The sequence below is a fragment of the Triturus cristatus genome, chromosome 9 (assembly GCF_964204655.1).
Source record: "Triturus cristatus chromosome 9, aTriCri1.1, whole genome shotgun sequence".
NCBI classification, from domain to species: domain Eukaryota; kingdom Metazoa; phylum Chordata; class Amphibia; order Caudata; family Salamandridae; genus Triturus; species Triturus cristatus.
Window position 1 is genome coordinate 1,135,055,084 of NC_140592.1, and position 25,775 is coordinate 1,135,080,858.

The following is a 25,775-nucleotide window of genomic DNA, read 5'->3' on the forward strand; positions in this document are numbered from 1 at the left end:
ATCCCCTAAACAAGTAGTGCGTAACCGTGGAATAACAATTGATAAGTTGTCAATGAAAAACCATGTAAACTTGGTAATAGGCACCTGTTATGGGATTTTGCGGAAATTACGCAAAATCTTTCAATGGAATCCAATCGAATCCAGAAAACCGTTGGTACAGGGGCTTATTGTAAGTTGTATGGACTATGGTAATGCCTTGCTAGCCGCTATCAACGAAGACCTCCTTTCAAAACTTCAGATTTTGCAGAACACCGCTGCTAGACTTATTTTGAATCTCCCCCCAAGAACCCCATCAGCCCGAGCCTGAGAATTCTTCACTGGCTCCCGGTGAAAAAGAGGTGACTTCAAAATTCTTTGCCTTGCCCACAAGAGCCTATATGGAACCGGACAAGCTATTTAGCTTAGAAATTGAATTGGTATCATCCAAGCAGACCATTAAGATCCAGTACCAAACAGCTTCTTGCCCCTCGACGAATTCGCACGGCAAGAAATGGTGGTCGATCTTTTTCTTTTCTTGCACCCGCCCTCTGGAACAAGCACCCGTCCCAGCTTCGATCCATTTCCAATCTCAAGCACTTCCGCAAGGAATTAAAAACGTGGTTATTTGACCATCAATAACGCTGCTATATCAGACCTTTAGCCCATACAGAGTCTCCGCAAGTGCCATGACACCTTTTTGGTGATTTGTGCGCTCGATAAGTTCTTCTGACTTGGACTTCAATAGAATGGAATGCAGCCAACCAGAAGAAGCGATCGCAGCACTATTAGAAGTGTTGCGCTCCTTTGGACAAGCATCGGGCTTACACATCAATACCCAAAAATCAGTTATTTTTCCCCTTGGCAGCACTGGCACAGAGAGAAGCACACAACCTCCCTGTGGTGGAGTTCAGTTGGGAGACAGACCCCTTTCACTATCTGGGCATGCAGGGGACACCAGTCAGATGCCCAATATACAATGAACATAGGAGCAGTCATTACAGGTCTGAGAGAATCAATACGCTTTTGGAAGAAACTCCCCCTCTCGCTTATGGGATGAGTGGCACTGGCGAGGATGGTCATGCCCCCCTGATGCCTTTATGCACTTCAAAGCATGTTCTGCACCATCTCAAAATCCCAAACTCCACTTTTGATATTTTAAACAGCTTATTGGTTTGGTTAGTGTGGGCCGAAGGATGTAGTATGGTAAAATTAGACATACTGAAACTGGACTTGGACTCTGGGGGTTGTGACTTCAGACTCTATTAACATCACAGGGCTGTTACAATATGCTGCACAATGGTGCGCTGACGGTCACAATATGGAAAAGGTGCTACTGGCAGACAGGGGCAGGGTGTCAGACCTACCAAGATACCTAATGATGGCTTCACAGGCCCCATACGTAATCTGACAAGCGACGATGGTCTGGGAGCAAGGTGTCACCCACGTTATCCGTTTGCACCATCCACTAATTCACTCCCACTTCAATGGTTGCAGGGGTTCCTTTATATTCAATCATGGATATCTAAAAATAGTATGAAGGGGGTTGCACGACAGCCAGGGATCTCTATACATGAACGGGACATTTTTGACTTTTGATGTAGTGATGGAGTGGTTCCAAATACCAAAAGACCACTTCCTGCAATATACCAAAATATTGCACACAGTTCACAAACTATGGACCTCATTTCCAGATGAGCAGACAGAGCCACACACTTTAGAATTATTACTTAATCCGGGATCTACTAGAGGGCTAATCTCACGCATTTATAACACAGTTGAGTTCTCCATGACAAAAGATAGATGGACAGCGGTTACCGGTACCGCTCACTGATGTGGAATGGAAAAAAGCATTTGCGCAGGTGCGAGAGGTAGCCAATAATGCCAGATTCAATCTTACTCAGTTCTACTATCTACACCGTACCTACCTGACACCTCAGAGACTGGACCGCTTCAACTCAGACGGCTCTCACACTGCCCCCGATGCGTCACGGATCCCACAACATTCTTGCACATGACCTGGACATGCGCCCGCCTACAACAATATTGGAGACAGGTAATCAAGATACCACGCACAGCCATGACAGTCAGGATAGAGGCGTCAATTAAACAATGCCTACTGGCTGTTCTCCCAACACCAAAAAAGGGAATACGCATACGACTCTTTTGCGTTTTCCTTAATTCCTTTATAAAAAGAGGAAAAAATATGTTGCTCAATTATATTCAAATGTTAAGGTCACTCTAAATCTAAGGATTACAGTTACAAATGGTTTAAAGCAAGGGTGTATCCCTGCACCCTACTTATTAGATGTGTGTATTGCAGACCTAATCAGTGTTAAGTGTTTTCCCCCCTGCATAGGAAAACTAAAAATCTCTGCTGGCCTGATAACCTGATCTTTATGGAGCAGAGTGCAGGGGGCCTCCGAAGGCTCCTGCATGAGTTTGTGAACAACAGAAGTGGCTTGTCATGAATTTAACTAAATTAAAAGTAATACCTTATGGGAGAAGGTATATCCCATACTCGCTGCACTTAAAGAACAATTTACTTACCTTCAGTAACGATATATCTGTAAGAGACATATTAGTTATGGATTCCTCACCTTAGAATTACCCCAGGAGTCAGACTGGATCCGGAGAATTTTTTCTTCAGCAGTACCCCTGCGCGTCGGTAGGTGGTGTCGGTCGACTCCGCGTTTGTCGTTGGCGTCGTGATCACTGGAATGACGTTGCAGTATCTACTTAGACGACCGCCCCTGCGCACGGATGTCAATTTTTTACACGATATTCCACGCCAGAAGCGCAGAGCCATGCAAGACACTGACCACTGGTGCACAAAACTAGGGCCCTGAAATGGAGTCCCTTACCCTAGAAGTCAGTTCGCAGAACAGGGAGGATGGGTGGGACGGTGAGGAATCCATAACTAATATAGGTCTCTTACAGATATATTGTTTCCGAAGGTAAGTAACTTGTTCATTTGAAAGAGACTATTAGAAATGGATTCCTCACCTTAGAATAGATTCCCCAGCAATACCAACCCTGGAGGTGGGTCTGCGAACTAAGTTCACACCAGAAAGTCCTGGAGAACAGAATGGCCAAAGAAGCCGTCTCTCCGGACTTGGCTGTCGAGGCAGTAATGTTTGGTGAACGTGTGCAATGAAGCCCACGTGGCTGCCTGACAGATGTCATGAAGAGGGACACCACGTCCCAAAGCAGTAGTGGCTGCCGTCGCCCTGGTGGAATGGGTACGCAACCCCACTGGAGGTTCCTTCTTTGCTAAGGAATAGCAGATCTTGATGCAAAGAATGACCCATCGAGAGATGGTCCGCTTTTGCAGGCCCGGCCTTTCTTGCGGCCCAAATAGCCAACAAAGAGCTGGTCATCCACCCGGAATTGTTTTGTGCGATCCAGATAGAATGAAAGCGCACATTTTGGATCCAGACGGTGCAGCCTCTCCTCCTCTTTAGAAGGTTGCGGGGCGTGAGGGAGGTGCGCAAAGTGATGGTCTGTAATATGTGGAAAGAAGTAACCATTTTGGGAAGAAAACAAGGCCTCGTGCGATGGACAACCTTGTCCAGATGAACAGCCAGGAAAGGAGGTTTGGAAGAAAGAGCGTGAAGCTCACTCACCCTGCGAGCAGAGGTGATGGCAACCAAAACCGCAGTTTTGAGTGTCAAAAGTCTGAGAGGACAGTTATGTAGCGGCTCGAAAGGAGCGCACATAAGGTTGGTCAGAACCAAGTTCAAGTCCCACTGGGGCATTACGAAAGGAATGGGAGGAAACAAGTGAGTAATGCCCTTAAGGAAACGATTTATAATAGGGGACTTGAAAAGAGAAGGTTGATCTGGAAGGCGAAGAAAAGCCGATATGGCCGAAAGATAGCCCTTGTGAGTGCCCAGAGCAGAGCCCTGCTGGGCCAAGGAAAGAATGAAGAGGAGAACCTCTGAAAGGGGGGCAGAAAGGGGATCCACAGCCTTTGCTGCACACTATGCCACAATTTTGTTCCATCTACAGGCGTATACCGTTTTGGTGGAGGGATGCCAGGCTGCCAAGATAACGTTACAGACTTCGGGAGGACGGTCGAAAGCTTTCAACTGTCGCCACTCAATCTCCATGCAAGGAGGTGGAGGCTGGAGAGGTTCTGGTGGAGGATCCTCCCGAAGGGGCAGTCTGATCAGAGGATCGATTGCCATGTGCAAGAGCTCAGGATACCAGACTCTTCGTGCCCAGTCTGGAGCCACAAGAATGACTTGGGCCCAGTTGCGCTTGATCTTCAGCACTCTGGGTAGAAGTGGGATAGGCGGAAAGGCATATAGAAGACCGCAACGCGCGACAAAAAGCGTCACCTAGCGAGTGCAGTCTTGGAAATTCCAACGCATAGAACTGCTGACATTGCGCGTTCGCTTCGGTGGAGAATAGATCTAACCAAGGCTCTCCCCACTGCTGAAATAGACCTTGCACCCCCTCAGAGTGAAGACACCATTTGTGATCCATCATGCACTGGCCGCTGAGTTCGTCCGCCCTGGCGTTCAGTGAACCTGCCAGGTGTTGAACCACCAGGGACATGCCCTGATGTTCCAGCCATGTCCAAAGACAAAGAGCCTCTTGACATAGGGTCCACGACCCCACACCGCCCTGTTTGTTGCAGTACCACATGGTGGTGGTGCTGTCCATGACACCTGCACTACTCTTCCTTTGACAGAAGGTAGGAATCCCTCAGTGTAAGACGAATCGCCCGGAGCTCCAGAAGGTTGATATGGAGCCCAGACTCTGCTGGACACCAGAGGCATCTGATCTCTGCCTCCCCCATGCGGCCGCCCCGCCCCAGAAGCAATGCATCTGTCACCACTGTGAACTTTGGTAGGGGAAGGGAGAGGAATCTGCCGTTGACCCAATCCTGGTTCGTTAACCACCACTTGTATTGGTGTGTAGTGCTCTCCGAAATCTGGACGCAATCGGAAAGATTTCCCTGACGCTGTGACACTGGAACTTCAGGTCCCACTGCAGAGCCTCATATGCCACCTGGCATAGTCCACCAGCAGGATGCAGGAGGCCATGAGGCCCAGTAGCCTCCGGGTCATTCTGACCGAAACCTGGGATAGAGGCAGAAAGATCTGAATCATAGCCCAAATATCCCGGACTCGCTGCTCGGGAGGATAAGCCTGAAACTGCCCTGTGTCCAGAACAGCTCAGATATAAAGGAGATTCTGATAGGTAATCAGGTGTGACTTCGGCACATTGATGGTGAACCCCAGCGAACGCAGGAGGTCAGACGTAGTCTGGAGGTGGGAGACGACAGCCTGGTGCGAGCCCGCCTTCAACAGCTAGTCGTCGAGAGAGGGGAAGACTGGAACCCCTAATCTGCTCAGATGAGCTGCGACCACCGCCATCACTTTCGTGAACACCAAGGGGCACTGATAAGGCCAAAGAGGAGCACGGTAAACTGAAAGTGCTCATGGCCTACCGTGAACCGTAGGTAACATCTGTGGGCCGGCAGGACGGGGATGTGAAAATAAGCGTCCTGCAAGTCCAACGCTACCATCCAGTCTCCAGGGTCAAGGGCAGATAGGACCTGAGCCAATGTCAACATTTTGAACTTCTCCTTCTGGAGGAAGCGGTTGACGTGCCAGAGATCCAAGATAGGACGCAGGCCCTTGTCCTTCTTGGGCACTAGAAAGTAGTGGGTATAAGAACCACAACCTACTTCTGGGGCAGGAACTTGCTCGATTGCTCCTTTGTTCAAGAGAGCTGTCACTTCCTGGCGGAGAAGGGCCAAGTGATCCTCCGACATGCGATGGAATTGATGTGGCATGGACGGAGGGGTAGTCTTGAAGGCGAGAGAGTAGCCCCTAGCGACTATCTGCAAAACCCACCTGTCAGACGTGATGTTGAGCCAGTATGGGAGGTGACGGCGGATCCTGCCGCCCACTGGCGAATGGTGGGCCTGAAAGGTCGAACTAGGAGGGACTGGCTTGCCCGCAGGCCCCCAGACAAATATGATTCGTTACGACGCGTGGCATTACAATCCAGTCATTACAACGACCGCGTTGTTACCACGCAATGCCATTACTACGCAAGTCATTACATCGACTTGCAGTAGATGGTGAGCTGACATTAGAAATGTATAATTTACACCTTCCCTCCTATTGCGTAGGCTGGAGTTGGAATAGTAAATTATACTATTCCTAATGTTAGCGCACCATCTACTGCAAGTCGATGTGATGACTTGCGTAGTATTGGCATTGCGCGGTAACAATGCTGTCATTGTAATGACCTCGTTGTAATGGCATCGCGGTGTAATCACCACGATGTAAAGGTCGTTTCCCACCCAGACCCACACTGCTCGACAGCTTGAGCAGCTCTGGGCGGAACGTGGCGTGGCACCCCTTCCGTAGCCACGAAAGGGGGGAAAACCAGACTGCGTGGGGCAAGAGGTAGAAGCGAGGCCCAAGGATCTGGCTGTAGCCCTGGAGTTCTTAAAGTGCTCAAGCACGTTGTCTGCTTTGTTGCCAAACAAGTAACGGCTATCAAAGGGCATGTCCAAAAGTGTAGCTTGGACATCACCCAAAAAGCCAGTGGACCTCAGCCAGGGTTAGCGTCTCAGGCCTAACGGTGTTGAATTTGTCCTGCCCAGCAAGTCGGCGGTCTCCAGTCCACATCGTATGGCGACCTTGGCTGCGTCTCGCCCTTCAGCAACTGCACGAGAGAGCAATACAATGGCCTCCTCCGGGCACGGTGGCAGGACCTTCGTGACCGTGTCCAACACAGAACGGGAGTAACAGCCCAAGAGACATGCGGTGTTCGCTGACCGCAGTCCTAAGCTGGAGAAAGAAAACATTTTCTTCCCAAGATGGTCCAGCTTCTTGGATTCCCTATCAGGTGGAGCGATAGGGAATGCACCCATGGAAGTTGAAGCTTGGACCATCAAGCTCTCGGGGGTAGGGTGATGGGAGAGGAAAATGGGGTCGCCCGGGGTCAGGTGGTGGCGTTGGGCAATCATCCTATCCACAGGGGCCCCAGTGTTGGGCTTGGATCAAGTGCCCAAAAGGATGTCCGTGAAGGCCTCATTGAACAGCAGCAGGGGCTCCAAAGAGGCCGCCGCCGGTTGAAGTACCTCAGTCAGGAGGTTAGTCCTGACCGCCACCGTAGGAAGCTCAAGGTTTAAGGCCTCGGCCGCCCTACGCAACACCACTGCGTATGATGCATCCCTCCTTCGTAGCCACGGTAGGGGGAGATAGCACGGCATGGTCTGGAGAGGTGTCCAGACCAATGGTCTCACCCAACTCATCTCTCCAGTCCGGTTCTTCTAACTGGTCTGCCAGAGGGTCCACAGACCCCTCCCAGTCCTCCTTGCCATCCTCTGGTAGTCACTCAGGTGGATAGGGAACACCAGGGGAGAACAGGGGTACAAAAGTACCAGTCGGCGCCGGTACTGACGTCGGTCGCCGACGGTCTGACTCTGTGTCCATGTCGACTGGTAGGCTGGGGTCGATGTCGGTTGGGGACACAACCGGCGTCAGAGGGTGCAGAGGTGTTGTAAGGTTAACCGGCGCCGATCTGGATCCAGGCCTGGATCCCTGCGGCGCCAGAGCCAAAGCTGAAGGCCTACAACCCCCAGCTGAGTCCGCAGGGCCCAAAGGCATGCCAGTGGAGTTGCGCTGCCCAAAGATGGAGTGGAGTGCTTCGTAAAAGCTATGTAGTTGGGCAAGGGTCGCTCCGGCTCCCGGGAAGGCCGGATTCGACCTAACAGGCTTTGCGGGCGGAGCCAGATGACCACCTCCCGTATCCTGCGTCGCGTAGGCCGACAGACGGGGAGAACGCGAAGAGCGAGGATGCTTCTTCGCCTTCTTTTTGTGCTTTGACTTACCTGAAGACAAGGAGGGGTGGTGATGGCTCCGCGACACGTTCCGCGACCTCCCTTTCAACCGGGACATCGAGCGGCGCGGAGCCGACTGTCCGGCCTCCAGAAGCTTTCAGGACCGCTCCCGCAAAGACTTCGGGCCATGGCCTGGCAGTCGGAGCACGACTTCGGGTTGTGGTTGCGCTCCAGACACCAGAGGCACACAAGATGGGGGTCTTTCACAGACATCAGCTTGTGGCAGACGACTCGAAAAGAGGTCGACAAAAAGTCGAAAAAAAGAGTCAAAAAGTGACTCTTTTGTCGCAGGGGCAGTGTCTAAGTAGATACCACGACGTCATTCCAGCAATCACGATGCAAACGACGAGCGTGGAGTTGACCGACGCCACCTACCGATGCGGAGGGGTACTGCTGAAGAAAAAATTCTCCGGATCCAGTACGACGCCTGGGGGTAATTTTACGGTGAGGAATCCATAACTAACAGTCTCTATCATATTAAGCATTTGGTCGTTTCAACCAATAAATATCTGAATATGACTTTTTCTCAGAACGTGAACGGAGGCCTTCACCTGAAGGAGCTAGCCACCATCGAGTACAGATGTGTTGGACTCAAGAATTTTTATAACATATGGTTGAGTCCCACTGCTCCCACTGATAAACATTCTGAAGCCAAGATCGACTCAATGCTACTACATTGTTCTTCTACCTTTGTAAGCAAATAAACCTCTATTTTGGATCCCAGTGAGTGCAATATAGAGTGATGGCTTAGTGATGTAAGTTCTGCTACTCCACAATCTAATGCAAATCAAGGGCTGGGAATCCCCACACCTTATAAGTAAAAGAGCATGGAGGGACTCTCTGCTTCACCTGACGTAGCACCCAAGCTGTTCACATCCGGAAGCTACCTGCCAAAGCATAACCTTCCTTTGATGTGGACGAGAGACAAGTTCCTTGAAAGTGATTGTGAATACGAATGTTTCTTGAGCAGAGTTTATTCGAGGATAAGGGTGAAATATAAAGACTATATGTACAATTTGCACCGACACTAATGCTGTGAATTTGTGCTTGGATGGACAAACTAATAGTGTTGTATATTATATGGTAACATTTGTTTCGAAGTCATTAAAGAAGATTTCCCAATACTAAGTAGGGCATGTCAGACTTCTGGCTGTGGAAGTTAATGAGTCTTAAGCCTTTGCATATTGGTTTCATTTGCAGCAAATTCTTTCAATTTTATCAACTCGAATGGGAATAGGCGGACAAACCAAAACATGGAGGTGCACAACATCTGCCTTGGCAAAGGTTGTAAGCCTATCAAAAAAAGCAGGCATAAAATCCACCAACCAGCTTCACAATCAGGAAGCATGTCTCTGTAAGAGGTCACATACTACCAACTAGGTAAAAAACGCTAAAATCTGAATAATTTATACATTCGCTTGGATGGTGTTTTACCTTTTAAAAGCAGGAGCACTGCAAGCTTTGTCATATAAGGGACAGGTCGAGATCAAGAAAAAAGCAGTGTGAACTTTTCTCACTAAGGGAAGAGGGGCAGGACAGTTAGCAGAAGTGTAAGGTTGCTTCACAGATGCAACAAGGACATCTGCAGGAACATTGACCTCCCGGTAGTGGTAATCAGTGGTGTAGTAGTCATTGCCAAAAAGGATATATACAGTGCAGGAAGCATTGGCGCAAGCTTACTTTGCAAACTGCATTGGTAGGTCAGAGGCAGGAGCACATTGCTACCGGACTGGTTACATCTCCCCACATCATCGGACAGCATTTCCAGTCCTGGACTTTCCCTTTACAAAGCATTGCTATCAGACGTGCTACTCTGTCAGGGGTCTACAACCTTTTCTGTAGTCAGAGCTACTTCTGAGCAGTGAAAATCATCATGGGTTACTGAATTAGCAACTTGCACATTTTTACCAGACACTCCCCATGCTTCATTGACTAAGCCTAATGTCCATAGTGCCAGATACTATGGTTTGAACAAAATACTCTGACTAGGGGCACTATGGTCAGGCACCCATGTGAGTCAGTGAGAATATGGTCTTTTGAGATGTATAAACATGTGTGTGTATGAATGGGATATATGTGAATAGGTGACAGAGTCTGTGTCATACATGCTTGTGGCACAGGACATACCTTTCACCATATGCAGCACTGTTACATGTATAACAAACATACAACTGATTAATTTTGTTTTTTTTCCAATGGTAGAAATTTAAGGTGCGGGAAAATGTTCCGTTATAAATATGGCACAGGGTCTACCAGCCACTGGGAGCAAGATGTCTGCTGTATGTGAAGGCCACAATTTGAAATGGGAGAAAATTAAACTGAAGAGTTAATTTTAAGTTTGCATGGATTCCACAAAACACATTTATTTTTCCCCCCCATTTCCAAGTGTCACATTCACAAACACCATGCATCTTGCTCCTAATGGCCTGTAGACACGATGACATTCAGCCATTTGGTTAAATGGAAGGAATTTAAAGTGAAGAAACATGCTGCATAAACATTAAGATGTAACTGGCTTCACTGAAAGTGGAGAAAGACATTAAGACAATGTTTCATCGAAATAAACTTCTCCTCTTTAAATTTCTTTCATTTTAAAAAATGACAGCATTTTTCAGTTAAAAATATGGCACAGTGCCTATTAGAAGCAAGAGGCCTGCTGTTTGAATGCAACACATTGAAATGGGAGAACATGAAAATTAAGAGTTAACTTAATCATTAAGATAACTTTTCATTTTAATTTTCTACCATTTAAAGGCATTAAGAAAACAATTTTGTTCTCGGGCTCCAATACTGAGTTGACAAGGACTTTTAATTAAGAGTTAAACACTTCAATGCTTCACCTCTGCGTCCCTGCCTGGGTCATAAATCTAACCGAACACTGCTCATTATCAGTCCTTGCTGTATGTAGCCTAATTATAATATTACCTTATCTTTAAAAGGAAAATTTGACCTTGTGCGTATTTAAAAATTAAATCAAGGCTACGAGCTACTCTGAAGGTGTCTGCGAGCTACTGGTAGCTCAAGATCAACTGTTTGGATACACCTGTTCTAGTTTAATAGAAGCAAATCAACACCAAGAAGGCTTCAGGACATCAAGCGGTGCCCAATGACATGGGGTGGGAAACATTCTCTTGAACAAATTCTAAATATGATCATGTCCGTAGGCTCATTAAGCTAAAATTTACAGGTGAAAGTCATTGCTGAACATGACTCTGGAGTGGAAGGTAAAGAGAGGAATGACGATAACTGAAATATGGCTGCCAAGCATAAAATGTGAAAACAACAATATTGTGAAGAAAATTATGAGAAAACCCGGGTTTAGAACAAATACCATCCAAAGAAGACATTAATTCTCCAGAAGCAGCACCTGTGGGAGTAGAGAACAAAGATCGCCGGCATTAGAGTGGTAAAGCAGCTGCAGGTAGAGCCGGGCACCACCAGAAACCAAAACACAAATGGAAAGATTAATGCAACTGCATAATCAAGGACATCTAAAACTACTACAGGATGCTTGGCAACCAACCCCTGTCTGCAAACTGCAGAAGGGTGTGAATTTCACCCCAACACATCATGGAGGCAGACTAGGAAAGGTCGCAGTGTTTATTCCCAGTCTTCCCCGCTGGGGGTGGGGGAAATGTAGGGAAAGCCCACAAGGAGCCAATAAACGGAACTGGTAACTGCTCACATATCTTCAGCCAGGCAGTAGAATATTTGATGAAACAGACAACACCCCAGCTGATAGCCAGCTCATCTATCCAAAACTCAAAGCAAATGTCAAATCTGTTTGTTTCACTGTGGTTCATCCTGATCAATCCTCCTCTCCCCCTTGAAGTCTTCCCAGATTGACCAATCACCCCAGTTCCAAAACCTCCAAGGTCAATCTTATCTTCACAGTTAAAGGCCTATCTCTAACCTACCTCAACTTGGAAAAGACATAAAGAGATGTGTGTCATTACAACTTATGAGCTGCATCAACAAACAACAGCTCCTGGGCAATCATCAATATGATTTTCAGTTGTAGCATCAAAAAGGGCTCACTAAAAATCTGCAGATATGCCTTGCATATTGACAGGCAGGGACTCCTTTGTCCTCGTTTTACAGAAAGCCACAGTAGCAGCTTTTGACACACCTTTGTGGCAAAGTCCAGATTTGGTTTTCTTCCTCTCTAAACTTCATCAGCTGTCCACTGATATCTATTCAAACAAAATATCTAAGTTATGTCGGGAAGAAATCTCCTCTCATGAAAGGGCATGGACCAGGGCTGTGGTTAATAGAGTAAATGAATTTACATCCCTGCACATTTCGCTAGGCACAACATTAATATGGCAGTTGTACTGTTATATTCCCCAAGTTAGGCCCATGTAGCGAAGCAGCTCATTTCTTACATTGTCCTCACAAAACATTTCCAGCTGCAACCTTTGGCACACATTTGCATGTATGACAACGTTGGATTAGTTTCTCCTCAACTAAACTTCTTCTTACATCTAGCTTCGCACAACATTATCACAACGCCCTGAACGTCATGTACAATGTCTCGTTTCACACCACATACAAATGTCATCACTATCTTCATCCACGGGGTCGACAGGAATATCTATATATCCCTAAAATCATTCATCTATGCGACATCGCAAGGTTGCTCTCAATTATGAGCATCCCAATAGATTAGTAGAGGAGGAACTTCTGTAGACACCGAAGTCATTTCAAGCTGAGAAATCACCACACAGCGGTCCGACATCTCCTGAGGAGTGTCCGGTTCATGACCAAGACGGGGTATTTTACTCTATCCCATCAGTTAATGGGGTTGGATCATCCCTTGGGGGGAGGGGGGGGGTGATTCTTGGCTCTACACATACATACACTCTAGGTACACTTAGAGTAGGGTTCACATCGTAGGAGTATGCCCAATTACTGCCTTGTTTTACATGCCTGCATATATACATTGTTTAGCACCAAGGTAGAACTCTACCTACTAGTCATGCTTTTGGTGCTTGTAATCACATGTATCTGCTTCGGTCTACTAATCATAGCAGCACACATTTTTTGCAAGAATGACATTGGTTCAATAATTATATTGAAAACGTCCAACTGTGTATTCTCTGTATATTTCTCTGAGACTTGGTGAGCACAAGAGACTGAGTGAAACGTTCTGTACGGTTTCCACGATCCCTGAGGAGACAGGGCTGTCATGTTCATTGGTTGCCAGAAACCATTCGCTCCCTGGTAGGTTAGGGGGCTTACAATAGCACTGTGAACTAGCTGGTCTATAGGCCAACATATCCTGCGGGGGTGTCCGGAATCAGTCTAGATACCAAGCCCTTCGTTTATGTAGTCCGAACAATGCGCAGATCCTACGGATTTGTAGGAACTACATGACAGTACCTAACAAACTCTTGCCGAAGGAATCAGCATTGCAATTTTCATATAGGCAGGACAAGAACGCCTATTAGACCTACATTAAAAACTGTAGGGCATGCAGATCCCTTTCCTTGTGCTCCTAATTTATCTGATCCTAAACTTTGTTCAGAAATACATAAAGTACGGCTTGGGTGTAACCCAATTTTCTCAAGACCAGAATGGGATAAAAATGGTGTTTGCCTATCTTCCTTAAAAATGAACTCTTAGATATGTCATATTCTTATAGACTATGTGTTTTTTAAATTTGCCCATACTGAGTTTTTAAAACGTCCATTTGTAAATACCAGGCATGGTCCAGTTAGGAAGCAATCGCATTATTGGTTAACATATATATTTTTTTCAATCTAGCAGTAGGTTTAGCATGTTTCCAGCTTTATATCAAAAATAGAAGGATAGCAGACAAGAATCTGTAATTGTAATTTTGATTGAAAATGTTGATCATTTTATTAGGCACCATGTACTGAAATATTTATTGTAGTTTACTTGTTTTATCATGTTTTATGGACATTTGTCCCAATAAACTTATTTACTTACTACTAAGTCTAATCCCGAACTAAGCATTCTTGGATGTTGAAGTCAGGCAGTCACTCCTCCAGTAGTGAGACAATGCCTTGCGGTGTATCTCAAGAGTTCCATCTTAATTTCCATTTTGTTCAATCTATATCTTCTGGAGGAGTCCTAACCTGGCATTTTGGTGTGCATTGTTCCCATAAAGAGCAGGGTAAGCAGTGATTTGCAGAAGGTGGACCTATGTATAGAGTATCACAATATGTAAAAAAAAAAAACAATGGGTTGCAATGCTACCCAGAGTGATTGCCTGTGGCTTATACTATTTAAAGCATTTCTTGCATCTCTTTTGTGTGTTTGATGTAACACCTTACATAGACACAGGAAAGTCCCAATGGGAGTTACTTGTTAACTGTGCCACAGGATACAAGTTATACCACTGACAAGGTATAACCAGTCTGAAACTGGTCTGGGGTTGCTCTTGTTCCCCCTCCAACAGAGGCTTTGCCTGGAAGTTCAGGATGGACTATTCGCATGAGGAGCAGTGTCAGTGTCAGCACCGATATGCATAAGATGGGAGTCTGTCTAGATCTAGAGTGTCACAGTGAGCGAATAACGGTGGGAGGGAATGCTACTTAGAGCAACTTTCAGTGGCTTAGACTCTCTGAAAGCCCTTCTCTCATCCCCTTTTGAGTGTTTGATGTAACAACTCTTCCTAAAATACATACTCTGAGAGAGCAGTGACAATTTGATTGGACTCAAAATTAATGGGTTAATTATTGACACCTAAAGGCATACACACTAATAGAAACGGTGCGGATAAATGCTGGACACTGGTTAACAAACATGGCCAGAATGTAGATGATCCAAATCAGTTTTCATAGAGCTCATGGAAAATGCTGGGAGTTATTCAACTCTCTCTGTATGCAGGAGACATCACTACTATAATGAACCGGACTACAGATAGGTCGTCAAGCAGGATGAAATGTCTTAAAAAGAAAAACAAATATGCAACCAGGCAATATAAAAGAGGATTAATCAGGTAATCTGCTAATGAATGATGGTGACAAGACGCACAAACCATGACCCAAATAGAAACGTGGAGGCTTTAAAAATGTACTATAAGCTGCTTTACCAGCTACCACCACCACCCAACCAAGAGTAAGAGACGAACATATTGGAGGAGGTGGACATACCCAGACTAACTATTCAAAAGAAGGATGGGGGTAGAGGAACTTAACAAAAACATGAGGTGAGAGCTGTTATTGAAGCAATTAAAGCAATTGTAAAACTCTTAAACCAATAGACTCCCAGCAGAACTAAATGTTGTAAGGCATAGTTGGCATCAAAGTTGCTACAGATGGCTGAGAGGTTGGATGAGGCAGGAATTTTGCAACAAAACCACCAAAGATGTTTAAGAAACATCCCACAGAACACATAAAACGATATTGTCTCGAGTCTAAACCCAAATTTGCTGATAATAGAACTTGTAGTCATGCGCAAAGATACCTTCTGCAGTTAGTTGAGAATGATCAACTGTGCTTTTTCTATGCAGCTAGACTGCTATATCTATGCAGGCTTTTATAGGTAATGCTGACGGGTGGATAGTGGCATTGTTAGATACTGAAAGTGGTGGGGCTACCCGTTCAAAACACTAGCGTGGATAAAATCTGATGCTTGTATAGTGAGACAAATTAAGCTTTTAAATAGTCATCCTAGAGCTTCTGTAAGGTTTTGCTAGTACTTAGCAAGGTCAGTGAGAAAAGCAAGAGAGGCTGCACTCTGTTCTAAATATTGTTCATCTTAATGACCGAGCCATTGGCCGGTCTCCTTATGAACCACTGTGTAGATAAGGGAATAGCAGCTTAGGTGACACTCATTTTGTGTCTCTTCGTGAAGGTAACATGACTTATGTCAAAGATGAAATATTATACTGTCTGTGTTTCTGCCCACTGTTAATTGGAACAAATCTAGCATCTGTTTGGTAGAGAAGTAGATAACATACATGGTGAAACTTCTTCTCAGTTGGACACCAGATAAATTTGATGATCTAAGATTTTAGATTTGTCATGCCACAGTTGATTCACTGAGACACTATGATTAAGCTAGTACAAGGAGTAAGTAACTTAGTGGATTTGTCTATGTCAGCCTCCATCAAGGATGAAGAGGGTCACCCTCTGAGAAATGGGATTGTGTGCCTGTTGGGGACGGAAAAGTCCCGTGCATGGCGATGGACGTGCAAACCTGCCAGAGTGCCCCCCAATTGAAATAATGTCTGGATCCCTAATGTTGATTTTTGTTGTCATAGACGAACACCGATAACGCCTGTGCGCCATGACATAGAACAGTCTCATGGATTGCAGTCTTTTGGGACAGGAAGGGGCGCCCATAGCACTACCCTCATAGCGAAGAAAGACTACTACCTTTACCAGGAGTTAAGCAGCATGAGCGTGGTGGTGGCATCATATTGTGTAGTGATCAGAAAGAGTGAACAGGGCTTTTTATCTGTGTCACTGGAGTGAGGCCTATTGGCTCACTCATTTAAAGTTCTGCTGCTGTGGGCTTAACTCACCTTGGGCATACATTGGTTTGGTGTATAGTGCTGCGCAGTATGTCTCAGCATGAGTCCTGTGAATGGTACTATAGAGGGATAATGCAGTACTGAGCAATGTATATAAGTTATATGCATGTGCTGGGTGTATGTGTGCATGTGCTGGGTGTATGTGTGCATGCGCATGGTAAAAATAAATGAAGGATATGGTGCTGCACAGTGTGTGCATGCTATATGCATGTGCGCCTGTGAATGGTGCATTACATGGAAGACTCTGGGTTCCAGTTTGGAAGATCCAGGGCTGAATGGAGAAAGAGGAGGTTGAGGAATCCCCCGACAGATGTGTATTGTTGCATTCCTGTAAGCTGGGTTGGACACACTGGAGGAAGGGAGAGCCAGACTCTCCACTACACTTCCAAGGGTCTTCTTTTATTTGGAGAAAGGTCATTGGGAAGTTAGCTGGGTCACATGTCAGGAAGGAGATGGAGCTGATAGAAGAACCATAAAGAGTAGGTTTGAGGCCCTTGGGTAACTTTTTGATACACATCACTGTGGCTGACATCCAGGAGCGACTCTCTACTCACTCTCATGGTCTGTGTTGTGGGGCTATCAGATTTGGAGCCGCTCATGCTGTTACAGACTGCTTTCAGGAGGAAGAGAGAGCAGAGCAGTGGGCACTTGAAAAGGAAGCAGACCCCCCGACATAAACTTCAAAGTCTGACTCTAAATTACATTTGGCATCTGGAAATGGACTATAAGAAGAGGAATTTGAGGCCCCAAAAGTGTCAGCTGTCCAGCAGCCAGCTGGACTGTGCAGGGAGGAGAAGCTATGCAAGACCTCTGCCTGTGACCAGGACTGGGGGCTAAGGCCTGCTAGTCTACTAGCTTGGTGAGGGGACATCGCCCAGGGAATCCTAGACCACCTGCTGTGCAGCCTGGAGCACCTGCACCTGCCAAGATCAGTATGCCCTGCGAGGAAGAGGGGAGGGTTGAAGGGAGCGAGTTCATGGGGGGAATCCTGGCAAGTGGGTCCATGTAGCAAGGTCTAAGGAGACAGCTGCTGCACCAATCGAGTTGTTGCCAGTGTGCAGGGAAAAGTCAGTAACCCCTGTATGCCAGAGGAGAGCTGCTGTGATGTGAGCTGTGACCGTTTCTGCACCAAACGGGTCATTACCGATGTGCAGCATCAAGTCCGTGAACTTGAATGCCAGGTGGGGCCACCGTGAAGATTGTTGCTGGGCCTATCAAGCCAGAGCATGTATGCAGAAGAAGAAACAGTGACCCTGTATGCCAGAGGGGCCACTGGGACCAACCAAGAAGTGTAACCTGGTCAAGACAGTCGATGGAAGAAAGAGGCCTCCATGGTGACTCTAGAGGGCCTGAGCCATGACTGAGAACGAGTAACTGGATAGTCGCCCCCATCCCGCTCACCTGTCAGAGGAACTTACCCAGCATTGGAACAGTATAGATAACAACCCTCCCACCCCTGGACTGCATGTGAGGACAATAGTAATCGCACTGTCCTGGGTTACTTATTGGGTTACATTCCACAGACTGCATTTCTCTCCTGAAGATGGTTCATTTTCTAGTCTCAATATTGGTGATATGCCCATCGTCTACACAGACGTCTTATGCTTTACAGAAGATTGGTGACACATAACACTAACTGCAAGTAAAATACAGCATTAGCACGTAGTATGAAATGTCAAAATTGGATTAGCCATTCAGGAGCCTTTAAAACAAATGTTTTTTCTCCTTCATTGGGCTCAGAAAGATATGAGTTCATGACAAAAGCTCCTCAGGAAGGAGCCCATTTGGTCAGGTGATATACCTGTCCCGAATAAGGAGAGAGACCAATGATGAAGCATGCCACATATTGGTGTGTGAGGGTTCCACGTCTTAAGAAAGTATCTTCTTTCAGGAGAAAACTTGTGACTCTTAGGGTAGCTGGTAGATTTTTTTATATCCTTGTTAGTTGAAGGTATACTTTTGGAGATTGTAAAGCAAACCTTTAATACGACTTCTCCCCCTAATCTTGAATATATCCTAGATCTAGTTTACAACTAATTCTCATTTGGATGGCCCAGGCTTCAGGCTCCCCTTTTCCTTTATGCTATGTTGCAACCAGTATATTAATGTTCAAATCAGTGCGTTTTGTGGGTTGTAGCCTTAATTTGCATCCATTAAACTAACACACCAAATGTATGAGTATCTGCGAACGCATCTGGTTCCTTCACCAGTCGTTCTGCCCCTTGTTTCCGAGCTCAAGATTGATCGTTTTGCCTCCCGCAACCCCATCCCAGCACACAGCTGCAATTTTCAGAACTTTAATACAACAGTCTTAGGGCTCTAACTTCCCCTTGGAAGCACGACATATCCTGCGGTACGTACACAGCTCAATCCTGCCCGGAGCTTAATTTGCATAAATGCAAGTGCCTTCCCCCGTCATGGGAGGCCACTACAGTCTAGACCACCCATTGACCCTGTGAGCGTTGCCAATGACAGAACCAAACCAAGTACTAACCATCACCTCCTTCCTACAAGTGTGACAATTCAATCAATTCCTGGCCACCCAGAGCTATAATAATTGTGTGGTGACAGATGCTATGAATTTGTATTGTATATTAACTGATTAAACACGGTTTATCTCAAATTTTGATAGACAATGCCACAATGTGGTAGACTGTCACCAGAGCCGGTGTGGAGCACCGGAAACCATCGGCTCAAATTAAGCACTCATCCTGCCCTGTGAGACCTTCATCATCCGCTCACACTCCGCACATATTCAGCTCTGCCCCCTTCGATCCTCAACCCTTTCATCCCCACATTAAGCCCTCCGGCCACTTGCATGCTGCTGTCTCCTCCACCATATACATACACAGTCCGATTTGTTTCACTTGTTCCCCATAATTCCAGCCAGACGTCGACTGATTAATCTCACCGACCACTGCGTAATTCTATTACAGGGCCAGAGGCTTCATATTATGCTTTCTCTCTCTTTACTGCAAAATTAACAGCAGCCAATAAGAACATTCAACACATATTGAAAGTAAAACATTCCCAGAATGCTTAGCGTCACATTGTAAACACCATAGAGACTAGCCCTATAAATAACTGTCCACACCGGAACACTTCCTCTTTCTTTGCTACTCCTCCCAGAGTTAAGTGCTCGATATTATTCTTGCCATAACTCATACGAAGTTAATTTCTTTATATTGCTTATACTTGCGTTATTATTAATTGTCTGGAATACTGTGATTTTCGAATTAATGCGCTGTGTTTTTCTCATTGCGCGCAGATGTATTGAACGATTGTGGCTGACATTGCTTCACGCTAAGGCTTGCATTGGGCTCTTGGAAGATGGCGGTTACTTTTAAAGACGTGCTCTCACCTTCCGATTGCCTGGATCCTTTCACCAGACACATTGCGCGTCTTCCGGGCGGTGCGCGGAGCCTTCCCTCATCGGGCCCGTGTTGTTGCAGAGCCTCACGTCACGTAGCACAATTGGGCTTGTTTTGGGCTCCTTTTGGGCTACGCGATGCTAGTTATTGTTCCTCCTCGCGTCTTTTCAAACGCGGTCTGGAGCGCAAGCTTGTCCTTCCTGTGCCCTGACAGACGCCTAACCTGGGCTGAAGAATAAGGCAGGCCAAAGCTGTGTGCAGGCTATTATATATTAACCTATATATACGACCTTGTTAATGCCCTTGATGCTTCTGTTCAAGACTCCGTCAATAAAGCGGTAGAAGTAGCGGTTCCTAAGACTGCTAACAAAGAGCTTGCGGCCGCCTTGAAGCCCATCACGGCGCAATCGGAAAATGTTGCCAAAAACATGGCATGCTCCAACAAGATACTGGGAATCCATCCACATCCTCCCAGGGAGGTAACACCGCTAGTAACAAGACACCCAGTTGGCCGCATGCTCAGGCTTTGTCCAAGCTCCCTCCCCCTTCGACACGGGATCATCCTTACTCTGGAGCCTCCAACCCTTTGCCTTCATCGTCTAAAGTATATACTGACACCGATACTGGTACAGACACAGATTCAACTGGTCACACGGCATCTCCTAAGAAGAAAAAGGCCAAGAGACCTTCTATACATTCCCAATCTCCCCCAGTCTATCAGCCTGCCAATCCGTTTGACTTCAATCCACAAGAGATCATACATCCGAGGTCATCTGATTGGGCACCTCCTCCGGAGGTTGCAGATTACATACACCAGAATTTGAGGCGCTCCTTCGACAGAGAAGTCAGGAACCGACTTCGGTCAGAATGCCTACGCCCGGATGTACCTGACAAAGTCGCAGAGACTCCCGATATTGATCCGAATATGCTGGCTTTCCTAAAAAAAAATGCAACAAAAGACCCTAAGAAAGGCATCGATCGGAGCGTGGCGAGGGTGCCAGGATAAGTTGTTGGATACCATCGATCCCTTGTCCAAGATCCTGGAGTTAGCCCTCCTAGCCAAGGAATCCAACGACCCGATTGACCTGGATATTCTAGCTGGTTGGATGCAGCGTGCCATCTGTTTTTTGGGCAACGCGAATTGCGCCACCTCAGCAGTGCGCAGAAAGTCACTCCTGATGCGCAAAGATACCAACTTAACCGAGTTAGCAGCTGCTGAACCAGGTCCCTTGGCGGACGGCCTCTTGTTCGGGAAGCGTTTTGTAAAAGAGGTCTCCAAATATGTAGGGACTTTCACGTCATTGGATAAGGCCCAGACAAATATCAAAAGGGTGTTTCACACAGGCCTTTTTGGACAGGCCGGGCGAGGCAGAGGCCGCTCGCCAGGCCGTCAGTACCAAGCAAGGTCCCCCCAGAGGGGGTTACGGCCGCGCCGACTACCAGGATCCCACCAGAGAAGGCACATTTTACCCCACAAGGCGTTTCAACCGGCGCCGTTTCCATTGAGGAGGCCAGAGGGGAAATTTCCAACCTCAAATTACAGCAGGTAAGCCCTTGTCTCTGTATCCTTTGGGGGGGGGGTCGTATTCGCCATTTTCTTCACAATTGGCGCGTCATTACTCAGGACGCCTGGGTTCTCCAGACAGTACAAGGGTTTTGAATAGACTTCTTTCAAACTCCCTCGCAGGAGTATTTCACACCAGCTCTGTATTTTGCCCAGCAAGACAAACTTTTTATAGATCGCGAAATAGAGGACTTACTGGAGAAGCACGCAGTCGCCTATTGCAAAGAGGGGCATGCGGGCTTCTGCAGCAACGTCTTTCTGGTGCAGAAGAGAGGCGGCGGCTACAGGTTGGTACTAAACCTGAAAGACTTCAATTGCTTTGTGCTTTACAGTCATTTCAAGATGGAAGGAATCCATCTCATAGCGGACATCTTGAGACAAGCAGATTGGTTGGTCCGTCTCGACCTCAAAGACGCGTACCTGACAGCTCCCATTTTTCCACCTCACCGCAAGTTCCTTCAGTTCCAATGGCGCGGCAGACGCCTGGAATATTTGGTCCTGCCTTTCGGTCTCTCCTCGGCGCTTCAAAAAGTTATTGAAACCGGTGATTGCACATCTTTGGGAGCTAGGGATACGCCCAATAGTTTACCTCGACATCCTGATAATGGCTCCTTCAGTTTCCTTGGCGACCCTTCACCTGCAGATAACAATGACAGTGTTAGAGGGTCTGGGATTTGTCATATCGAAATCAGTTCTGGTGCCAACTCAGTCCTTGGAATTCTTGGGATGTGTGATCAACTCTCAATCGGCCCAGATTCAATTGCCCAAGCAGAAGCTGAGGGACCTGAAGAAGGAATTGACAAAAACTCTAGACACACAAGTGATGTCCTCACGGGCGAACGCTCGCTTGGTGGGCCTACTGGCATCATCCATACAAGCGATTTTCCCGGGGCCTTTACATTACCAAGCCCTTCAACGTCTCAAGATCAGACACCTACAAAAGGGCCTGCCTTAGTCGGATCGAGTCCCGCTGACGGAAGATGTCCGAGCGGAGATTCAGTGGTGGTTGATATACGTCGATGCATGGAATGGACGGGCGATCTTCGGATCTCTCCCAGAAGTGATCATAGAGTCCGATGCCAGCAGGTCGGGTTGGGGAGCCTGCTGTGGTTAGGTGACCATGGGGGGTAGGGGGGGAGGAGGGGGGGGACAGATGGTCTCTCCAGGAGTTGGAGTTGCATATCAATTGCCTCGAACTCCTGGCGGGGTCATTTGCGATTCGCACTCTCTCACCCAGGAAGGTATTGTGTTGTATTCTGCTACGCATGAACAATATCTCCGCTGTGAGGTATAAAACAAACTGGGGGGTACCAGATCCCTGATGTTGGCGGAGATTGCCAAGGATGTCTGGCGCTATTGCCTAGCACATCAGATCACGGTGAGTACCTTCCGGGTCGAGACAATGCAGTAGCGGACTGACAATCTCGTCACCTGAAAGATTACAGCGACTGGAATCTTCACCCATCCCGGTTTCGCCAGCTCCAATCGCTGTGGGGTCCGTTCCAAAGAGATCTTTTTGCCTCTCGGCTGAATCACCAACTAGAGTCCTTCTTCAGTTGGAGGCCAGATCCCCTAGCGAGAGCGGCCGATGCCTTCACTCGAAACTGGTCCCAGAACATCCAGTATGCATTTCCCCCATTCATTCGAATACCCAGGGTTGCGAATCAAGTGGTTCAACAAGAAGCGGAGATTGTGATGGTCACTGCGATTTGGAAGTCGCAGCCATGGTTTCCTGTCCTGTTGGAGATGGCTTGCGACTCTCCAATTCATCTCCCGTGTTTTCCGAGGATGCTCCAGGGCCCTCAGGGGGCGCTCCACCCATTAGTCCACGCGGGGCAGCTGTCCCCGATGGCCTGGAAGCTTTCCGGCAACAGTGGTCTTTGTCAGGAATTTCGTGAGCAAGCTTCCAGTTTTAATCAACAAGCCTGGGCCCCATCTACCAGGAAGAGATACGGTTCCGCATGAAAGGCTTGGCTGGGTTGGTGCTTGGAGAGACATTTGGATCTCGTGGAAGCAGATTTCTCTCAAGTTTAAAATTTTTTATCTCAAAAAGCCACTGATGGTTTATCCTATAGATTGGTGAACAATTTCCAGTCAGCTATTTCCGTGGGCCATGCACACCTAGAGGGCAGGCCTGTTGGTATGCACCCGATAGTGTATAAACTTCTCAAAGGGATACGGATTGTGAACCCTCCTAAGGCTAAGTATACCTCTTTATGGGATGTGTCTAAGGTATTGCAGTTATTTGAACAATGGCCTAGTAATGAATTACTATCCAGAAAACAATTGTCTGCTAAGTTGGCCATGCTGTTATGTTTATCTGCATGTCGCAGGGTTTCTGACATTAAGGTGTTAGACTTGGAGGGTAGAATCTTTTCTCTTTAAGTGTATATTTTGTGATAACTGCTTGCACTAAAACTTTTTCCAGATCTATTGATTACAATGCCTTTCCTTTAAATGAATCACTCTGTGTTGTCAAATGTCTTAAAGTATATGAACAGTCTACACGGTCGTTCAGACCAGATGGTTGTTCAAGGTTGTTAATTGCTTTGCAAAAACCTTTCAAACTGGTTACCTCTGCTACGATTGCCAGGTGGCTTAGATATGTAATGTCAGAGGCCGGTATTGACACAGATTCATTTGGAGCACATTCAGTCAGAGGCGCTATGGCATCCAAATCATTTATGTTATGTACTAGTATACAAGATATCATGAAAGCAGCTGATTGGTCTTCTACTTCTAATGTCAGAGGCCGGTATTGACACGGATTTATTTGGAGCGCATTCAGTCAGACGCTATGGCATCCAAATCATTTATGTTATGTACTAGTATACAAGATATCATGAAAGCAGCTGATTGGTCTTCTAGTTCTACTTTCAAACAGTTTTATTACAAACCTGTGGGTGATGTTGCTTCTGTTGTTTTAGGTAAGCGTTAAATTAGCATAATCTGAAGCCTTCGGTCCTGTAATAGAATAAAAAATGTGCCAGCATTCGTGCCAAGAATTTTCAATTCTATTAAGAACACGGAGGCGAAGATTATCCCGCCTAGGGTACTGATTATGATGCATAACTGTCATGTGACCCACCCTGAGATGCAAGTTAAAACAATTGTTACGAGTACGTCTTTTGTTTCAGGCAATGATCAGAAAGGCGATTAAAGCACCATGGTACACGTTTAGAATGGAAGGGTCTTTGACCGTCATGTACATGTTCTACAGTTCCTGATGGATCTCCGGTCTGCTGTGATCAGGATATGTTTCGCTGTTTTGGGACTATAATTCTGTTCAAGTTGGACTCTGCTCGTTGGGCAAAGAAAGAGGAAGTGTTCCGGTGTGGACAGTTATTTATAGGGCTAGTCTCTACGGTGTTTACAATGTGATGCTAAGCATTCTGGGAATGTTTTACTTTCAATATGTTATGAATGTTCTTATTGGCAGCTGTTAATTTTTCAGTAGAGAGAAAGCATAATCTTTGCCTCCGTGCCCTTAATAAAACTGAAAATTCTTGGCGCGAATGCTAGCATATTTTTTATTCAGCCCTCAGTTTTGCAATTAACAACTCATTTAAAGCGCATCAACAGCTCCATCGCCACTGGCGATGGCTTCAGATTTCGAAAGCCAAAAAGTGGGACATTCCACAAACACAAAAGTAAGACTAGATCGGAGCACTGGCTGGCAGACCCCATCCCCATTGATGGCGCATTATATAACACCCCCGGCAATCGAAAAAAAAACACCAACCACTGTCACATGGACAATCACAGCATGGCAGCGCATTGGTCGCATGCTGGAAACCCCCCTGCTTTATTCCTCACTGCTGCCTCTCACGTATCATCCGAAAATGCCCCTCCTCCAGGAGACAGCATTCCATAAATTCAAGGAACAAACGCACATTAAAACCTGGGGGGACCTATACCACAATGGCCAATTCCGAACGGCCAAGCACATATTTCAGGGACTTCAACAAACTCCATTGGATGTCTTTTTATATACACGACTCAGACAAGGTGTCCACTCTCTAACCCCGGAGTTTCCAGCTGAACCCCCAGTGCTTACTCCACTACAGTTGATACTAAAAAACACGATGGCAGGCCGCCTCGTTTCAATTATATACCACACAGTACACACACAAAGGGTGGAACCGACTACACTATCACGCACACACTGGAGTACAGAAATAGGCCTTGCATTGACCGACGAGCAATGGAAATACTGCTGTTCGCAGACTGAACAGGTTTCGGCCAGCAGCAGATTATGTATAACACACTACAAATTCCTCCATCGGTTATACTATACCCCAGCCAAGATGCACAGATAAAAATTACGAGACTCAGACAGATGTGACCGATGCCAGGCCTCGGGAGATGACTTTCTGCACCTGGCCTGGGAGTGTCCAGTAGTGCATGACTACTGGAATCAAGTCTTCGCAGCCTTGAAATTGATGACAGGCACCCACATTGAGCGTACACCGTTACTGGCCCTGC

At 46.6% G+C, this 25,775-nt stretch overlaps 1 protein-coding gene and 1 long non-coding RNA gene across 4 annotated transcripts in view; one reads left to right on the plus strand and one right to left on the minus strand.

Annotated features, from left to right (window-relative positions):
• Positions 1–25,775, minus strand: part of DNAL1 (dynein axonemal light chain 1) — a 281,387-nt gene that overhangs the window by 253,804 nt on the left and 1,808 nt on the right. The window contains exon 1 of one of the 3 annotated variants that reach the window (XM_085627055.1): positions 1,905–1,990. The exons of the other annotated variants lie outside the window; for them this stretch is intronic. The gene's annotated coding sequence lies outside the window, so the exon portion shown is untranslated. Of the gene's footprint in view, positions 1–1,904; positions 1,991–25,775 lie in introns of those variants that run through there. 3 annotated transcript variants of the gene reach the window in all.
• Positions 1–25,775, plus strand: part of LOC146799491 (uncharacterized) — a 246,151-nt gene that overhangs the window by 176,763 nt on the left and 43,613 nt on the right. The window lies entirely within an intron of this gene.